This window comes from Arvicola amphibius, chromosome X (genome assembly GCF_903992535.2).
Source record: "Arvicola amphibius chromosome X, mArvAmp1.2, whole genome shotgun sequence".
Taxonomy (NCBI): domain Eukaryota; kingdom Metazoa; phylum Chordata; class Mammalia; order Rodentia; family Cricetidae; genus Arvicola; species Arvicola amphibius.
The window spans coordinates 104405183-104423881 of record NC_052065.1 but is presented as its reverse complement, the minus strand read 5'-3'; positions in this window follow the sequence as shown (position 1 = coordinate 104423881).

Here is an 18699-nt window from a genome sequence, read left to right as displayed (position 1 = left end):
CTATAGGAACTATGATAATATACAGAGTATATTGTGTTTAGAGATGCAACCAGGAAAGTATTAGATTTTTTCAATACAGCTTCTAAAAAAGAAACTCACATATAGTTTTTAGTTACCTTTTAATTTACACATTTCACTTTAAATATTAAAGATTATATACTATTAGAGGTGGTCAGGGTATAACAAAGGGAGTAATAGTAATATTGTATAAAGATTCATTACACCATATAAGCTGTATGTAAAGGCTGAGAGAAGCAAATTACATCTTATTTTCCTTCAGTGTCTTTCTAAGTCCAAATCCTAAAAACAAACTATAGGGTTACTAAAAGGAGTAGTACCTAAATTGGTTTACAGACATTTGAGGGACTAATCATGATGATCCATTAGAGCTTGGGGAATATTTTAATTTGCACTTAATTTTTTCTTTCCATTTTAACTTACATTGTGTTGAACATTATAATATACGTAATAATATATTATTATGTGGATATAGTTTATAATAAATAAGGTTTATATATTGTGAAACACAATTCTTCTTTAAATGTGGAAAATAATAATGCTGGGTTGGTTAGGATTTCTCAATATTAAATTAAGTAATATATGCAATTCATTTACAAAGGCTTGGAAGGTAGTATTGTAGGAGGATTAAAATATTCTGTTTTGCAGAATTACATCAGCTCCTCTTATAGAAAAACAGGGGGAAATGTTACTCAATAAATGTTATCAATTACCATTGAAAATAATACATAGTCACCAACTGATTTGGACAAATGAGATATGTTACTGTGAAAAATTAACCCACATCATCAAGTAGACCAGGTTATCAAGTTAACAGTAAAATCTTATGTAACCACACAATGAAATACTAATAAAAAATTAAATGATAGAAAATGAGTAATAGATATAAAGATGGACACAGAAATGATTAGTTTAAAACATCTGGTAAAGGGTGTTTGAACAACAGAATATGTAACAGTGACTACAGAAACAGGATACTTTTAAGAGACAATCCTACGCATAGAAAAGCATGGCATGTGTACTAGTCTATCTTTTTAAATTAAACTTTCATGCAATTTATTACCAATGAAAGGGTTTATGGAAAAATGTTTGAAAAAATATCTCTAAATGTAGACAGAAGTTTCTGTCCCAGCCTGTCTCACAGCAGTTCAGTTCCAAAGAAATACAAAGAGGGTTTTATTAATTATAAACATGTTGGCCTATTAGTCCAGGCATATTATTAACTAGCTCTTACAACTTAAATTAATCAATAATTCTTGTCTTTGTTTAGCCACATGGCTTGGTACCTTTTCTCAGTGAGTCATTGTCATCTTGCTTCTTCTGCATCTGGCTGGTGACTCACTCTCTGCATTTCTGCTTCCCAGAATTTGCCTAGACTAGTTGTCCCACCTATACTTCCTACATGGCTACTGGTCAATAAGCATTTCATTAAACTAATATGAGTGACAAATCTTTACAGTATACAAGAGCATTACCCCATAGCATCTAAACTAGTATAGCTGATTAGATATGACCCTTATTTGTTAAAATTAGTAGAAATGAAGATTCTGATGTGTGTTTCATCAGACTTACAAACAAAAGAACAGATTCCTAAGAATGCCTAATATTTGAAATAAACTAATAAGCAAAAGTATTTGTCTGAATAAATAAGACAAAAGATGTTGCCTATTTGTTTACTTTGCTTTGTTTTTTTTTTATTATTCGCTTTGGTCCTAAGGATTAATCTAAGGATTGTACACATACATTGCAAATGTTCTGCAATGGAACTTCAACCTCATGTATCTTTAAATTGAAGAAACTCTTAAGTTCCTAGACATAGAAGCTGTACTCATTGATTTTAAAAAATAGAAATCTTTGAAGAACTATGGAAACTTAAATATGTGATACAACTATAATTAACAGAAATTTCTATGAAGGCACAGATGATGGAACTGGCATACCTGAATGCCCAGATATGATACTCAAATTTGATTCAAAGGAATGGCCTAGAATATATCACAACATAATCTAAAATTTTAAGAGAAATTTTGAGAAAAAAGAAGTATGTTCTTTACCCAGTTATAGCTGCTAATTCCAGACGTATGTAGAAATTTAGGCTTTATATTTGTTATTACTTCTATTTCTTATCTCAATGAACATTTAACTGTACATGAGTGTTTGTGTTTGGCTATTTTTTCCTGCTAAAAGTAGGGTTTTTCCCCTCATTTAACTATCCTCTTCTTATATTTGTATTGAACACAATAAATAACACTCAGCAAAATAGCCTAAGATATGTCATTGTTAAGTCCTTTTCATTAATCTTTTCAAGTAAACATTCCAAGTCTATTAATTTATATTTCAAAGGGAATAAAAATTATGTACTTTTCCTCTTTTTAACATTAATCTAAAAAATTACCCAAGATATTCTTATTAAGTAGCTTAGTCAATAAAAGATGTATGCTAGTTGCTATTTTCTTGTCATTAATATGCTTTCCATTTCAGTAAGTCTAATTGATAAAATCTTACCCAACTTAACTTTCCATGTTTACATTTCTTTTATTCTACATTAATAACATTTTTCCTGACAGTGGCACTTTGCAACATTATCTAATTTTTTGTTTTACAATTTTGTATCAATGAGTTCTATAACAAATGTAGTATTTAAAGTTTAAGGTCATTTTACATTTTATGTACTTAGATTACTTCTCCATAAGTTTACAGTGAGAGTACTATTTCAAATGTAAGTTGAACTGTGTTTAATGTCTACACATACCATTCACTTTATGAACCATTATGATATTATATTAGCATGTAAAGATCTCATTTGTCATCTCTTGGTCTAATATAATATCATATTTTTATAATGCAGTTTGAATATTTGTATATATTATTAGTTTGATAGACTCAAATATTGTTGTTTACTGTAGTTAAGTAGTTGAATCTGTCTTTTTAATATTTTATATTTTGTTTCTCAAAGAGTAAAAAACTCATTAAGAATAAATAATTAAAATAGTACTAACATACCACAAATTTTTATTCCACTTTGTTTTTTTTAATTTATACTTATATTTAACTTAGGACAAGGAAATTTTATTGTATTTCTGGTATGTTGATGATATAAGGTTTATAATAGTATTTTTCTAAGAATTTAATTAATATTTGGACAATTTTTAAATAATCACATTTATAAAACACAATAAAATTCTATAGTAAAAGAGATTTAAAATATTATATATTCTCAGTTCCCCTCCTTTCAGTGAAGTATACTAATACTAATATGTGCATATTAAGTTAAACAATATTTTGTGTAAGAAAGAACAGAGAAAATACCCAATATTTTTCAAACAGTAAATCAAAATATATTTAATACACTGTAATAATGTAGAAAATATCTAAACTTTGACACATAGAAAGAATATATTTTAATTTTAAATATTAGTATTTCTGATTTTGTTTCTTTAATTGTAGATGTTTTAATATTATGAAAGCAATGTTCATAGGAGACACTCCCATCTAGTTGTTTATTTATTCAAAAGATAAACAAATTATTAAAGACAAATAAAACACAACTTTATTTTGCTTGTTGACTTTCCTAAAGAACTGAGAATAACTTTCTTGTAATGCTTACCCAACTTTTGCTCCTTTTAAAGCAAGTCAGAATTAAAGACATAAAAATAAGATAAAAAGAACACAAAGAGAAGACAAATATTAACCCTATATCCTGCAGTATTTATATTACAAAAGTTTTAACTTTATATTAAAATTACTGAACAAAGTTGTTATTTTATTCACATTACCAAAGTTAAGAAAAAACCACAAACATGTATTATTTCTCAGACAATCTGCACTAATTTCCAACAACAAAAGAAAAGTTCAAATGACTCACTGTTTAGGTTATAGATAGTGAATTTACTGATTTTTTCCCTTGAATTAGAGTTTTTAGCATTTATCATATGCTAAAAGTCATAGAATTTAGCATTTATAATATACATGTGATAAGAAATTATTCAAATCTTTTCTCTCCACTTATTTAGCAGTGAGCACAAATTAACACACTAATAGAATGAAAAACTACATTCTTTCTATAAACAGAAATACTTCTATACTTTAGAAATTGCATAAAAGTACAAAAACATTCTCCTATATATGAATATGAATGCCTACTATAGTTACATTAAAAAGGAGCTTTTTTATGTTTTTTAGGTCAAAAAGCTGAATATTTTAATATATTACTATGTATATTTTCACAAATTAAAAATTTAAACAGATTAAAATATATTTATCAATATTTTTTTTACAAAATTAGCAGAGTTTGGTATTTTAAGCAATGTGTTATTCAATTCACCTATAATAACTTTTTATAGACAATTAGATTGCATTTTAGTAGCATAAATTTGATCTCTGATATGTTTAAAATACCCATTCATTCACATTATTGCCCATTCAGAGGTATAAGACTGGAATAGAACGTGTATGCCCAAAAATTATTTTCTGACTTAGAGTGAGTTTCCTTCTAAAACTTGGTGGATATCATCTGACATTGATGCAGACAACCAAAGAAAAATCATGAGCAAACCCTATGTTCATACTGTCCCACCTCAACTTTGTGCCTCTTGAGTTCTGCAAATATTGCATGGTATTTACATTTCTATCAGTGAACATGAGGCCAACCTTTAACTTCTGTTCCTTCAAAATCCTCAGTATGATATGAAGTATTTCCATTTTAAAACAGGTCAAAGCTTATTTCAAATTAACTGAAACCCAATTCATAATTTGTTTAAACTAATATGCAAAGAAATAAGTAAGCTTAATTAATAATTAGGAAAAATCAATTAGGTGAATCACACCTATATTTAAAATAGACAAGAACAATGAGAGCTGTCATCAGTATATTTTATGTTTAAAAAGAAAAGGAACTTTTAAACTAACAGATGATTAAGACAGGGAATATTTCATAATGATCTTATAATGAATACAATGTCTGAAATAAAAACACCTGAAGTTTAAAAACATAAACATCCATTCTAATCATGAGATAAGAAAGACAAATTTCAACAGAAAAATGTTCTACAAAACTCATGGCTACTAATGTTGCTTGCAGTTGCCCAACTCTTCCAACATATCTGAATTCAAAATGGTAAAATTCAGTCAGTAAAAACAGAAGCCGGTGTTCCCATGACATCCAAGATAATATATGAATGAGGCCTAAGAATATAAACATGACTTAAGGGAAAACTAGAGAAATATGAATAGCAAATACATGCTGAGAAATATATGCCCCTATTTGGTTTGTAAACACATAATTAAGATTTTTTGCTTCTTTGTTTTACAGGGCTATTGACCTGTAATTTTCTTTTTTGTGTCTTTACCTGGCTTTAGTATAAGAGTGATACTGGCTTCATAAAGGAAGTTGGGAAATGCTCTTCTCTTTCAGTTTTTATTTGGTTTAATAATTAAAAACATATCAATTCTTTCCAATGGAGTCTCACTGGATGTATAAACCACATTTAACTGTAGACTCCAAGCCCAGAAGTAAATGACCAACATAAAACCAACCTACTGGTATTTTTTTGTAGATTTTTCTGTCTCATTGCCTTGTTAGTGTATTTTTTTTTAATTTACTTGTCTTTTACTTATACATTATGCTTTTCAATTTTGTGTTTTTGTGGGATTTATTCTTTCTCTCTCTCTCTCTCTCTCTCTCTCTGTGTGTGTGTGTGTGTGTGTGTTTCTTGTGTTTTCTGTTTGTTTGTGGTTATTCTTGATTTCTTTATTTTCTCATTTTGTTTTCTAAAGACAGGGATAAAGAAGCAGAGTTGGATGAGGAAAAGATGGTGAGGAGCTGGAGGGGATGTGGGTGGGAAAGGGGTGATGAATATATATTGTATGAATTTTTAATTAAAAAAAGGATTGGTCGTTGATATTCTTTGAGAGTCTGGAAGAATTCAGCTTTGAACCCATCTAGATCTATGCCTTTTTCAACTGAAGATTTTTTACTACTACCCTTTGCTTAATAAATCAAAGGAAAGGAATAGGAGCCTCAAATTAACATAATTATAATTGAATAGGGAGCTATTACAAAAGACCCCAAAATTTAAAACATGATAAAGGATCCCATTCCCCCGAGCTCCCCCCATTCTCCCCTTCACGCTTTTGTCTCCCCATCTTCCCTTGGCCCCGTCTCGACCCACCCTCAAGTTCCCAATTTTTGCCCGGCGATAGTGTGTACTTCCAATATCCAGGAGGATTACTATATGTTTTTCTTTGGGTTCACCTTCTTATTATCTTCTCAAGGATCCCGAATTATAGGCTCGATGTCCTTTAATTATGGCTAGAAACCGATTATGAGTAAGTACATCCCATGTTCATCTTTTGGGGTCTGAGTTACCTCACTCAGAATGGTGTTTTCTATTTCCATCCATTTGCATGCAAAATTCAAGATGTCATTGTTTTTTACTGCTGAGTAGTATTCTAACATGTATATATTCCACAGTTTTTTCATCCATTCTTCCACTGAAGGGCATCTAGGTTGTTTCCAGGTTCTGGCTATTACAAATAATGCTGCTATGAACATAGTTGAACAAATGTTTTTGTAGTATGATTGGGCATCTCTTGGGTATATTCCCAAGAGTGGAATTGCTGGGTCCTGGGGTAGGTTGATCCCGAATTACCTGAGAAACCGCCACACTGCTTTCCAAAGTGGTTGCACAAGTGTGCATTTAACCAGCAATGGATGAGAGTATCCCTTACCCCACAACCTCTCCAGCAAAGGCTATCATTGGTGTTTTTGATTTTACCCAATCTGACAGGTGTAAGATGGTATCTCAAAGTTGTTTTGATTTGCATTTCCCTGATAGCTAAGGAGGTTGAGCATGACCTTAAGTGTCTTTTGGCCATTTGGATTTCTTCTGTTGAGAATTCTCTGTTCAGTTCAGAGCCCCATTTTTTAAATGGGTTAATTAGCATTTTGAAGTCTAGTCTCTTGAGCTCCCTATATATTTTAGAGATAAGACCTTTGTCGGTTGCAGAGTTGGTGAAGATCTTTTCCCAGTCAGTGGGCTACCTTTGTGTCTTAGTGACAATGTCCTTTGCTTTACAGAAGCTGCTCAGCTTCAGGAGGTCCCATTTATTCAATGTTGCCTTTAATGTTTGTGCTGATGGGGTTATACATAGGAAATGGGGGTGGGGTGGGTTGGGGGCAAGGGGAGATGGGGAGAGCAAAGCATGAAGGGGAGGATAGGGAGAGCTTGGGAGAATGGGACGCTTGGGATATAGGAAGGGTGGATATGGGACCAGGGAAGCATATATCCTAATTAAGGGAGCCATCTTAGAATTATTAAGAGACTTGACTCTAGAGGGGTTCCCAGGTATCCAGTGAGATGTCCCCAGCTAGTTCCATGGGCAGCTGAGGAGAGGGAGTCGGAAAAGCCCAGATCCTATAGCCAAACTGATGATTATCTTGCATATCTCCATAGAAACTTCATCTGGCGATGGATGGAGCTAGAGACAGAGCCCCACATTGGAGCACCGGACTGAGTTCCCAAGGTCCTGATGAGGAGCAGAAGGAGGGAGAACATGAGAAAGAAAGTCAGGACCGTGAGGGAACCTTCATCTGGTGATGGATGGAGATAAAGACAGAGCCACACATTGGCACACCGAACTGAGCGCCCAAGGTCCAAAAGAGGAGCAGAAGGAGGAAGAACATGAGCAAGGAAATCTGGACTGTGAGGAGTGCTCCCACGCACTGAGATGGTGGGGCTGATCTATTCGGAGCTTACCAAGCCCAACTGGACTGGGACCGAAAAAGCATGAGATAAAACCGGTCTCCCTGAACATGGCGGACAATGAGGGCTGCTGAGAACCCAAGGACAATGACATGGCATTTGTACCCTACTACACATACTGGCTTTGTGGGGGCCTGGCCTGTTTGGATGCTCACCTTCCTAGACCTGGATGGAGGCTGGAGGAACTTGGACTTCCCATAGGGCAGGGAACCCTTACTGCTCTCTGGACAGGTGAGGGAGGGGGAGTGGAGGAGGGAGGGGGGTAAATGGGAGGCAGGTAAATGGGAGACCGGGAGGAGGCAGAAATTTTTAATAAATAAAAAAATAAAAAAAGGTAGAAAACTGAATTCTTCCAGAAACTCTATCATTTAGGAAATCTTAATGTTTTAGGAGTTTTACGCTAGTAGTTTATTGTAAAGTTTATATGGTTATAGCCTTGTTGATAAATATGTATATTCCAGTGTATCACTGGAGATAAAATATTTTTATTAACTAAATTTACTCTTTATTTTACATCCAGAAAGCTGTTTCCCCTCCCTCTACTTTCTTTCTGTTCAGCATCCCCCTACTTTATTTCTGTTCAGCAAGGATAAGGCCTCAAAAGGGTGTCAAAACAAAACATGGCATATCAAAATTTGAGGTAGGACTAAGCTACTCCCCTCATATTAAGGCTTCTTAAGGCAACCTAGCATGAGAAATATGTTCCCAAAAGCCTGCTTAAACATCAGGTACAGGCCAGTTACCACTATTATGAGTCCCATAAGTAGACCAAGCTGTTCAACAGTTACACATATGTAGAGAGCCTAGGTCAGTACTATTCTGGCTCCTTGGCTGTACATCCAGTCTGTGAACCCCTATGAGCCCAGGTTAGTTGTTGCTACAGAGTCGCTTGTAATGACCTTGACCCCCTAGCTTCTACAATATTTCCTACTTCTTTTCAACAGGATTCTGGCACTCAACTCAGTACTTGGCTGTGTATCTATAAATCCTCTTCCATCTGTTACCAGATAAAGGTTCTCTGATGACAATTAGAGTAGTCCCCAATCTTATTACTGGAGAAGATCAATTCATGAACCCTCTTCATTATTGCTAGGAGTCTTATCTGGTATCATCCTTGTAGATTCATGGTAGTTTCCCTTGTACAAGGTTTCTATCTGACTGTGAAATGCCCCCCATCAAGGCATTTCTTTAATTACTCTCCTCCTGTATCCCACCCCCAACCTGATGCCTCATGTTCCCATCCTTACCTGCCCCAATTTACCTAGAGATAACTTCTATTTCACCTTCCCAGGAAAATGCATGAGTCCCTCTTTGGGCCCTCCTTGTTACCTAAACTCTGGGGGGCTCTGGAGTGTAGCATGGTTGTCCTTTACAACTGATGTCCACTAGGCCCACAACCAAAAATATAAGAAATAGAGTATTTTAGAAATACTTATTAGTGATGATTGCACAACATTGTGATTAGCTGAACTATTATTGAATTTTATATGCAAAAAATCCAAAACGATAAAATTTATGTGATATATATATATATATATTAATTCACAATGTAAACATAGTGAATGTAATCAAACATAATAAGAGAAATAATGTTCTAAATTATAATACAGTATGCATTAATCTTTAAAGCAGTATACTTTGAAGTAAAAAAAGTTCCAAGCTCTGATTTCTTCTAGTTTATTTTATTTATAAAAAAAAATACAAAACTCCATAGATGCATAATGCTAATTACTGACAACTATGAGCTTAGTTGAAATGGGGAAATGGGGTGATATAACAATATAAAGTTTATTTTTGGTGGAATGAAAGTTGTTTTCATGGGAAAAAATATAAGAATTAAACATTTCATAAATTGTTACAAGGAGCAAGGTAACTACATACTTTAAAGGATGTGAAATTTCAAATGAGATGATAGTATCGTACTAAATTGATTATTAATATCTATTAAAATGTATGAAGAATGATGCCGACTCAGATGCTTATTGCTAAGTATACTACGAAGATTAAATTCTACATGCTTTCAGACAGGCATATGATTTGAACCTGACTTTTAAAACTAAAATATTTTCTTTGCCTTGGAAAATTTATTATGCTTTCCTATGCTTCTTTTCCCCTTTTAAAACAGAGACATATATGATTACTATTTAGATTGTTGACAAATTTAATGCGATAAACTTTTTAAAGTATTTAAGAGTGGAACCTGGTGCATTCTTATAATTATTTTAAAGAATATCAGTTCTTAATTTGGTATTAATCTCTGCATGTGCCTAGTTTAACGACTGAAAGAAAATGTGTTATTGATTAAACTGATTACCTGTAGAAGCCAACTCCAACTTTTGTTTTACAAATATTCTGTACTGTCCATTTAAATTTTGCAAAATGACTAGAACTAACATCATTCATTATTAAAACTTTGAAAAACTTCATAATTCTTTTAAAACCCAGAATAATTGCTTAGCATTTAACTGAAATGTTTGCTTGAATTTGGTATCAACAAAAGTACTTTCATGATTTGATCTTCATTCAGCAACTGAAAAGAAAACTGAATATATCTCCTGGTCAGTAACAGAGCTGAGGCTCCTGAAACAGACTGCTTTCCAGACAGTTGACATTAGTTATGTGATAGAAAATATTATTGAGTGTCAAAGACATGAAGATTTAGAGGTCAGCTGTTATTGTTGATTGGTTGAGTAACCTTTTAATTGCAGCTTAAGTAGCCAGAAGTCTTGTTTATAGAAGGTTTCTAGGAATGCAATCTTTCACCTATATCCTTAAAATAGCCTGTATATTACAACATTGCACCATTGTTTTATTTCTGCCTTTCCCTGGAAGACTGCAAATCTCATGTTGCAAAGATATTGATCCACAGAAATCCAGCTTAATAAAGAAAGAAATCTTAGTATTTGGAAACACTTATATTCTGGTTTTATGACTAGAAATCATACAATATTTGTAGAGGAGAAGTAGAAATATATTTAATTTTATAGTACATAAAATAATAGCACCATTCTAAAAGGATGAAACTATTTTTTCAATAAACTGAGTTTCAGAAATTCTTTTTTCATCATGTATGCCATATGTTTTAATTTTTCCAATTTATTAAGCATTTTATTGCTTTTGATAATAACTAAAGTTTTAATATGCTCTATAAAATAATTAGCTTTTATAAAAATTCTTGAGTTGGACAGCATTCCATCTAAAATAGAAATTCTCTCTGGTAAGCCCAGGAAAAAAGGAAAAGAATGTTAAAGAATCAAAAACAAGAAATAAGTGACAGATTAATGATTTCCAAGTGATTTTTATAGGATTGAAATAAAGGGGACATTTTATAGCATGAGTTGTATTGCCTTTTTTGATTGGTGGTTATAAAATTTCTACTTTTAATTTTGGTAATTTTAGAATATATTACAGATTTAATGTTAAGTTTGTTTATATTACATTTGATTATGCATCTAAAATTAAGTACTATATTCTTTTATAGTCTATTCTATTTATGCCTGTACCAGGCTTTTTCTTTTGGGCCATTAACCAGTTCCCAAATAATGACACGAAGATTTCTTATTAGTTATTAATGCTTGGCCTAGCTTAGGCTCATTGCTGGCTAGCTCTTTTCACTTCACCCATTTTTCTTCATCTATCTTTTGGCTCCAGGGTTTTTACTTTTATTTCCATCTCTATATCTTACATTCACTGCTAATTCTGTCTGACTAACTGGCCTTGGGCATCTCCCTCATTCTCTCCTCTTCCTTCTCTTGTTTCTCAAATACAAGTTTCTACATTCTTTCTTTCTGCCGGCCAGACCCAGCTATCCCTCTACTGCCCATCTATTGGCCATTCAGCTTTTTATTAGACAACTCAGATTCATTAGGCAGGCAAGATAAAACAATTGCAACATATATTTACATATTTAAACATACATCCTTCATTTTTAAATGAATGTAGCACAAATAAATGCAGCACACTTTTATACAGTTAAAGCTATAGTCAACAGCATAAACAAACATAACATATATTTTACAGTTAATGGAATATTCCTCAGCAAAGCAAATTCCATACATCATTGCCTAGTTGAAATAAAATACCACAACATAGGCATAATATCATTGCCCAGTAAAAGTCAACCACCTCTTATCCAATTTATTTTACAATACTAAAAGTGTCAATGTTTGGAGAGATGAATCATTTCTTAAAATTCTTTCTCTGAAAGGATGGGGTCTTGAGTTTGCTTAGGCAGTACCATGAAGGCAGGTCTAGTGGGATATGTCTTTAATCCATGGTTCAAGTTGGTAAAGATAGGAGGATGCCTGAACATTAGTTGTTAACCAGTGTTGCCATTCTATGAGAGATTCCTATACAGTGAAAGATTATGTATCATGGAATACAGAAATAGTGGAAGGGTAAATATAATCAAATTTCAATACAAATATGTATTAAATGACAAAGGTAAAAAATCCATAAAGGAGAGAGTGATAAAGGAAAAAACTTGATTTTGACATCTGTCCTTTTCTCTACATACATGTATACACAGAAGCAGGTGTATATCTATCTATCTATCTATCTATCTATCTATCTATCTATCTATCTATCTATCTATCTATCTATCTATATAACACAGATACATGCACACACATAATGGTTTCCATTTGTAAATCAATTTATGATAAAAATGAATTTATATTTTATTGTTTAAGAGTGAATAAGTGTGCATTTGTTGGTTAACACAGACCAATTTTATTGTTTTTGGATTAAAATCATTTACTTGAACTCTGGACAAAACCTTTATCTTATAATTTGTATATGTCTAGGTCAAACTGAATACAGATGTGAAAAATCTCATTACAGCTTATAAATACAAAAATGTTCTTATTTTTCTAACTTCAACTTTAAAAATTATTTCCTGTAACTAGAGGTTCCTCTCTTACCTACAATATTCTGAATAACTACTCAGAGCCTTAATATTAACAACAAAAGTGTTTGGCCTATTAACTCAGGCTTATTATTAACTAGCTCTTACAACTTAAATTAACCCATTTCTGTTATTTTATATTTTACCACAAGGCTTGTAGCTTGCTATCTCACATCTTGCTTCTTTGGATGCTGTTAGCGTCCTTCAGACTCTGCCTTCTTTTTTTCCTTTATCTTTACTTGGATTTCCCACCTGGCTCTAGTCTGCCTGGCTATTGGCCAAATCAGATTCTTTATAATCTAATGACAATAAAACATATTCACAGGGCCAGGGAGTAATGGCACATGCCTTTAATCCCAGCACTTGGGAAGCAGAGGCAGGCAGATCTCTGTGAGTTTGAGGCCAGCCTGGTCTACAAGAGCTAGTTCCAGGACAGACTTCAAAGCAACACAGAAACCCTGTCTCAAAAACAAACAAAAAACATTTTCATAGCATACAAAAGGGCATCCCAAATCAACTTACTTTTCTCTAATTGACCTCAAGATAAAAATCAGAAACTCTTTAAATTATGGGTAGGTTAATGATCATTCTAGACCATATGCCGATCTAGCACAAAATATTAAGGATATTCAACAGTGTTTACAAAAGAAATGTCACAACATAGGATTCAATCTAGCAGTATGAAAGGTTCAAAATGAATCCACATCTTCATTAACACATACAATTTTCCATTATTTTTATTTTAACCCTTCTATTAGATATACTGTAATATACCATTGTAACATATATCACATATTTGTATTTTTCTGATGGTTAATATTATGAAATATTCTATCATATATTCATTAACTATTTCAAGAAATTGATCATAAAAAGAATGTATAATCCATCAAAAATGGAATATAGACCTAAACAGAAAACTCTCAACAGCTTTATCCAAAATGGCTGAAAGATACCTAAGGAAATTCTCAATATCATTAGCCATCAGAGAAATTCAAATCATACAACTCTAAGATTCCATCTTAACCTGTAAGAATGGCCAAGATAAAAAACAAGGATGAAACTTAATGTGGAGTAAAGGGAACACTCTTCCATTGCTGGTGGGAGCATAAACAGGTACAGCCACATTGGATATCAATATGGTGATTTCTCAGAAAGTTAGGAAACAACCAACCTCAAGAACCACCAATACTACTTTAGAGTCTATATTCAAAATATGCTCAATCATAGCACAAGGGAATATGCTCAGCTATATTCATGGCAGCATTATTTGTCATAGCCAGAACCTGGAAACAACCTAAATGACCCTTGACTGAAGAATGGATAAGGAAAATGTGCTACATTTACACAATGGAGTATTACACAGCAGAAAAAAATGACATCTTGAAATTTGTGGGCAAATGGATGGAGCTAGAAAACATCATATTGAGGGAGGTAACTCAGACCCAGGAAGATGAATTAAAATGTACTTATTCATAAATGGCTTTTAGAGATAAAGCAAAGAAAAACAAACCTACAATTCATAATCCCAGAGAACCTAGACAACAAAGAGGACCCTAAGAGAGGCAACATGGATCTAATCTACATAGAAAGTAGAAAATGACAAAATCTCCTGAGTAAATTGGGAGTGTGGGGATCTTGGGAGAGGGTAGAAAGGGAGGAAAGGAGGGGAACAGAGAAAAATACATAGCTCAATAAAAACAAATAGAAAAAGAATAGAGTTTCTTTAAAGATAAAGTGGTAATATTAAAATAAAGTGTTTTCTATAGTAGTTATCAACATGAAACAATAAAATACTAATGATTTTGGTGATAATTGTAGCTATCATTTATTAACTTTTAAATCATTACCTCTTTTTTCATAGTCAATATAAGTAGGGGTTTCTCTGTCCTACCCTGCCCTGTAGCCACTTCTAAATAATGACCCAGAGGCTTACTATTAATTACAAAATGCTTGGTCAGACAGCTCAGGCTTATTACAACCTAGCTCTTACTTTCAAATTAAACTATTTCTATTAATCTATGTTTTGCCATATGTATTATGGATTTATTTGTGTTCTAATACATCTTGTTCTTCAGGAAAATGCTGATTGGCATTTCCTGACTCTGCCCTTCTCCTCTCTGTATTTTCAGTTTGGCTTTTCAGCCCAACTTTATTCTGCCTTACTATAGGCCAAAGAAGCTTCTATTATTAACTAATGAGAGCAACACATATTCACAGGGTTTGGAAGGACTATCCCACAGCAATTCAAAATTATCAGGGTATATAATTTGATTGATGTAGCATATAGACTAAAAATAGGGCCTTGAGGGTAAAGTGGTGTTGTGCAAATGTCTTTGTGGCAATTCCATAAGTGAGCATAGCAATCCTCAAAAACATAGAAGGAGAATTTTTATGAGGCTGAATAAGAAAATTGTGGGCTAAAATGAAGGTGGTGCTTATAGGTAAATATTTTTCATAAGCAATGGGGAATAAATGAATAATAAAAATTAGTGGAGTGACACCACCAAGTTATATGTAAAAATGTCAAAATATTAGTGAAAAGTTGTGAAAGAGACCTAGCTAGTACATAAATTTTAGGAATTGATTGTGTTAAAACCAGAAATTGTGTAGTAGAATGAGACAGAGGATTATACTTACAGCTTATTTTACAAATATGCATACACCAACTAAAACCTAGAAAATAAAAAGAAATTAAGTTAGCAGTTCTTTGAATGTTTGAATTAATATGTTTTTATTCATTCTAAAGCTTTGTACCATATATAAATCTTTAAAGCAACATTTTATGTTCTTTGATTTAGGTAAAATAATTTGTAATTTCTCTAAGTTCATCTTCATTTTCTAACACATATATTACCTTGGATTATTATCAAGTGTAGTATAATAAATTCTCAAAATATTTTTATGTGCCGGGCAGTGGTGGTGCACGCCTTTAATCCCAGCACTCGGGAGGCAGAGGCAGGCGGATCTCTGAGTTCGATGCCAGCCTGGTCTACAAGAGCTAGATCCAGGACAGGCTCTAGAAACTACAGGGAAACCCTGTCTCGAAAAACCAAAAAAAAAAAAAAAAATTTATGTAAAACTTTGCTTTTCATGAAATAAATTTTGATCATATTCTTTCTCCTCCCACAATTCCACCCAGATCAACCACACTTCCCTTTCTACACAACTTTATGTTCTTTCTCTGAAAAAGTGTTTCCAGCCCCAAAAATCCAAATATCAAAGCAACAAAAGCAAAACAAAAAACACACAAAATCAAAATACATATATACATTACACACACATGTACACACACACCACACGCACGCACACACAAAGTACAGAGTCAGTTGTGTGTTGGCCAACTGCTCCCTAGCATGGGGTCTGCCTTGTAGTGTGATCCATATACCAAGTGTCACTACATTTGAGAAAACTGATTTTCCCTTCAGGTATCAATTGTAAACAATTTCTTGGTTTGGGATGGATAGGATTTTGTGTCTACTTACCCTTATGCATGATACTCAAAATCATCTTTTGTTTTGTTTGAATTTATGCTGGCCTTGTGCATATTATACATTCTCTATAAGTTCAAATGTGTATTAGTACCATTATGTCTAGAAGATGCTGTTTTCTTTCTTTTTTTTTTTAAGCATAAATCCCGTAGTTTATTCTAAGTCAAATATAAATGACCAAAGATTCGAATGATACATTCTATCATGGAAGATGTTCTGTGAACTTGTAAAAAAAAATCACAGAACAAAACAAAGTCATAATCAATCATATCAGTGTGAGTCACCTGTGGGCAGGCTGTTGCAAGATGGAGTCTTCTCTCTGGATCTTGGAAGCTGTCTTTGACTGATTGTACTCTTAGTAACGGTCATCAGAGATTAGAGATCGCCTGAACTTAGTGGTATGTTTCAGGAAGTTTACACAATATTCACAAGAATGTTAAACCAGACACAAAAGTTAAGATACAAGACTGTTAAAGACTAATGATGACCAAGTTCATTCTGAATCTCCACTTGGAACATTTCTTCTCTTCGCTGTTTTCTTAAGTCATCTATTGTCTTTGGTTCTGTCTGTATTTCTGCCTAATCTTATTCATAGATTCCTGAGACTTGAAGGAAAGGGATTGATAAATATATTCTGTTTAGGGCTGAGTACCTTCTCCCAATCTGTTTACATTCTTTAGTTGAAGGTCTTCAGATTAATTCCAGACTACTGTCAATGTACTTCTCTAATAAGTATTGGTGAGGCACTGATCTATTAGTATAGCAATATGCTGTTATATGTTATTTTCCTGCTATATTCCTTTAGAAGTTTAATAGTAGTAGACTTACCCCTAGGGCCAGTGATTTGTCTGGCCTCAGTATCTTGGCCACTATAGCAGTATCAGGTTTATGTTCCATCTCTTGGGATTGTCTATAAATCCAATCAAAAAGTTGTTGCTCATTCCCAAAGCATTTATGTCACTACTTCACCAGTGTATCTTATAGACAGGTTACTGTTCTACATCATAAGGTTTGTATCTGGGTGATATTGATGATCACTTTCTCTCTTCTATAGTGTACAAAGTATTTTCCATCATCAAAATGATAGTCACTAGGGGTCAAATTTCTAGTAGGACATGGATGAATTTTTTCATATTTCATGATAACTAATATTTTATTACTCTGTATTACTAGGAGTTTTAATATGTGTAGATTAGTTTCATTATATTATTATACAAATTTTCATTCCATACATATTGTTAAGGGTGGCATAGACAAGAGGAAGTAAAGGATAAAAAAATGCCTAATTTGTGCACTATATCTTTACCTAAGGATATGTTTATAAAAAAATTCAAGATAACTATATTTGAGGAATCAACACCCATTTCTATTTTCATTAGAAGTACAAATTCTGCTGTTCATTAAACAAATTTGAACCAATATCAATTTCTGAAATATATTAGAAGTATAAATTCTGCTTGTTAATAAATGAATTCAATTTCAAAATGTAGCTAAGAATGCAGAATTTCTTTATTTCCATAAATTGGTCACATACAGCTGCTAATTTAATAAATGGTTAGTTAATAATATCTCAAACCTTACTTTGGGAAATATCACACACACAGATAAGTGTAAATGCCTTTTTGTATGTATATGTATATGTGCATGTGCATGTGTTTCTCTGTGTGTGAGTGTGTCAGTGCAGCAATGTGGAAGGAATACCTGAAGATCCCATGTCATAGACTAATTCCTATAATTCCACTTGAGTGGTGGTAGCAAATAGCTAAAACACTGCTAGAACATTTCTCTGAAGCTGTGATAATTTTGCAGTTAGGAAATGCAATAAAAATCTATTCTAATATTATTACTTAGGGACCCATAATTTGAGGATATCAAGATCTATTTTCTTGACTTTATATGAGTATATAGTCAACATTGTGAAGTTATTGTCTCCTTTATCAGAGTTCTAAAATGAAGTGATTCAGATTCTGTGGGCATAACAGCCTCCAAAACGTTATGGACCATCATTTCTGCCATTCTTTTTACACACTAAGAATATGTTGGCAGCTGTATAATATTTAACATAATTTAACATACAACTATTAAAAATTACTCAAAAACACATCCATATTAATAGAAAATGATTTTAAACTTCCATACTGTGGATGTTTCTATGGTTATGTTTTTTGACAAATCCAAGCTATGAAAGTTTCCAAATATTGAATAACTTTTCACTAGGTAAAAGTGTTGCTTTACTATGTTTCTGTACTTAATGGCATTGCAGTTTGTCAAAAATATTGCATGATATGTTAAAATATTTCATTATTTCTGAGGTTAAAACTTATAAGCTGGAAAATATTCTAGATAATGTTAATTAAACTTTACTCAGATCACTGTGAATTGTGTCAAATACTTTGCACATGTATCCATAATTTGTTTTAGTTAATACTCCATGGCCCATAATCCTCCAGTTCTAGATTCATTCCTTCTAATATGCCAGTATCTATGGTAGCTGTATTACAATATTACTTGCAGTGTCTAA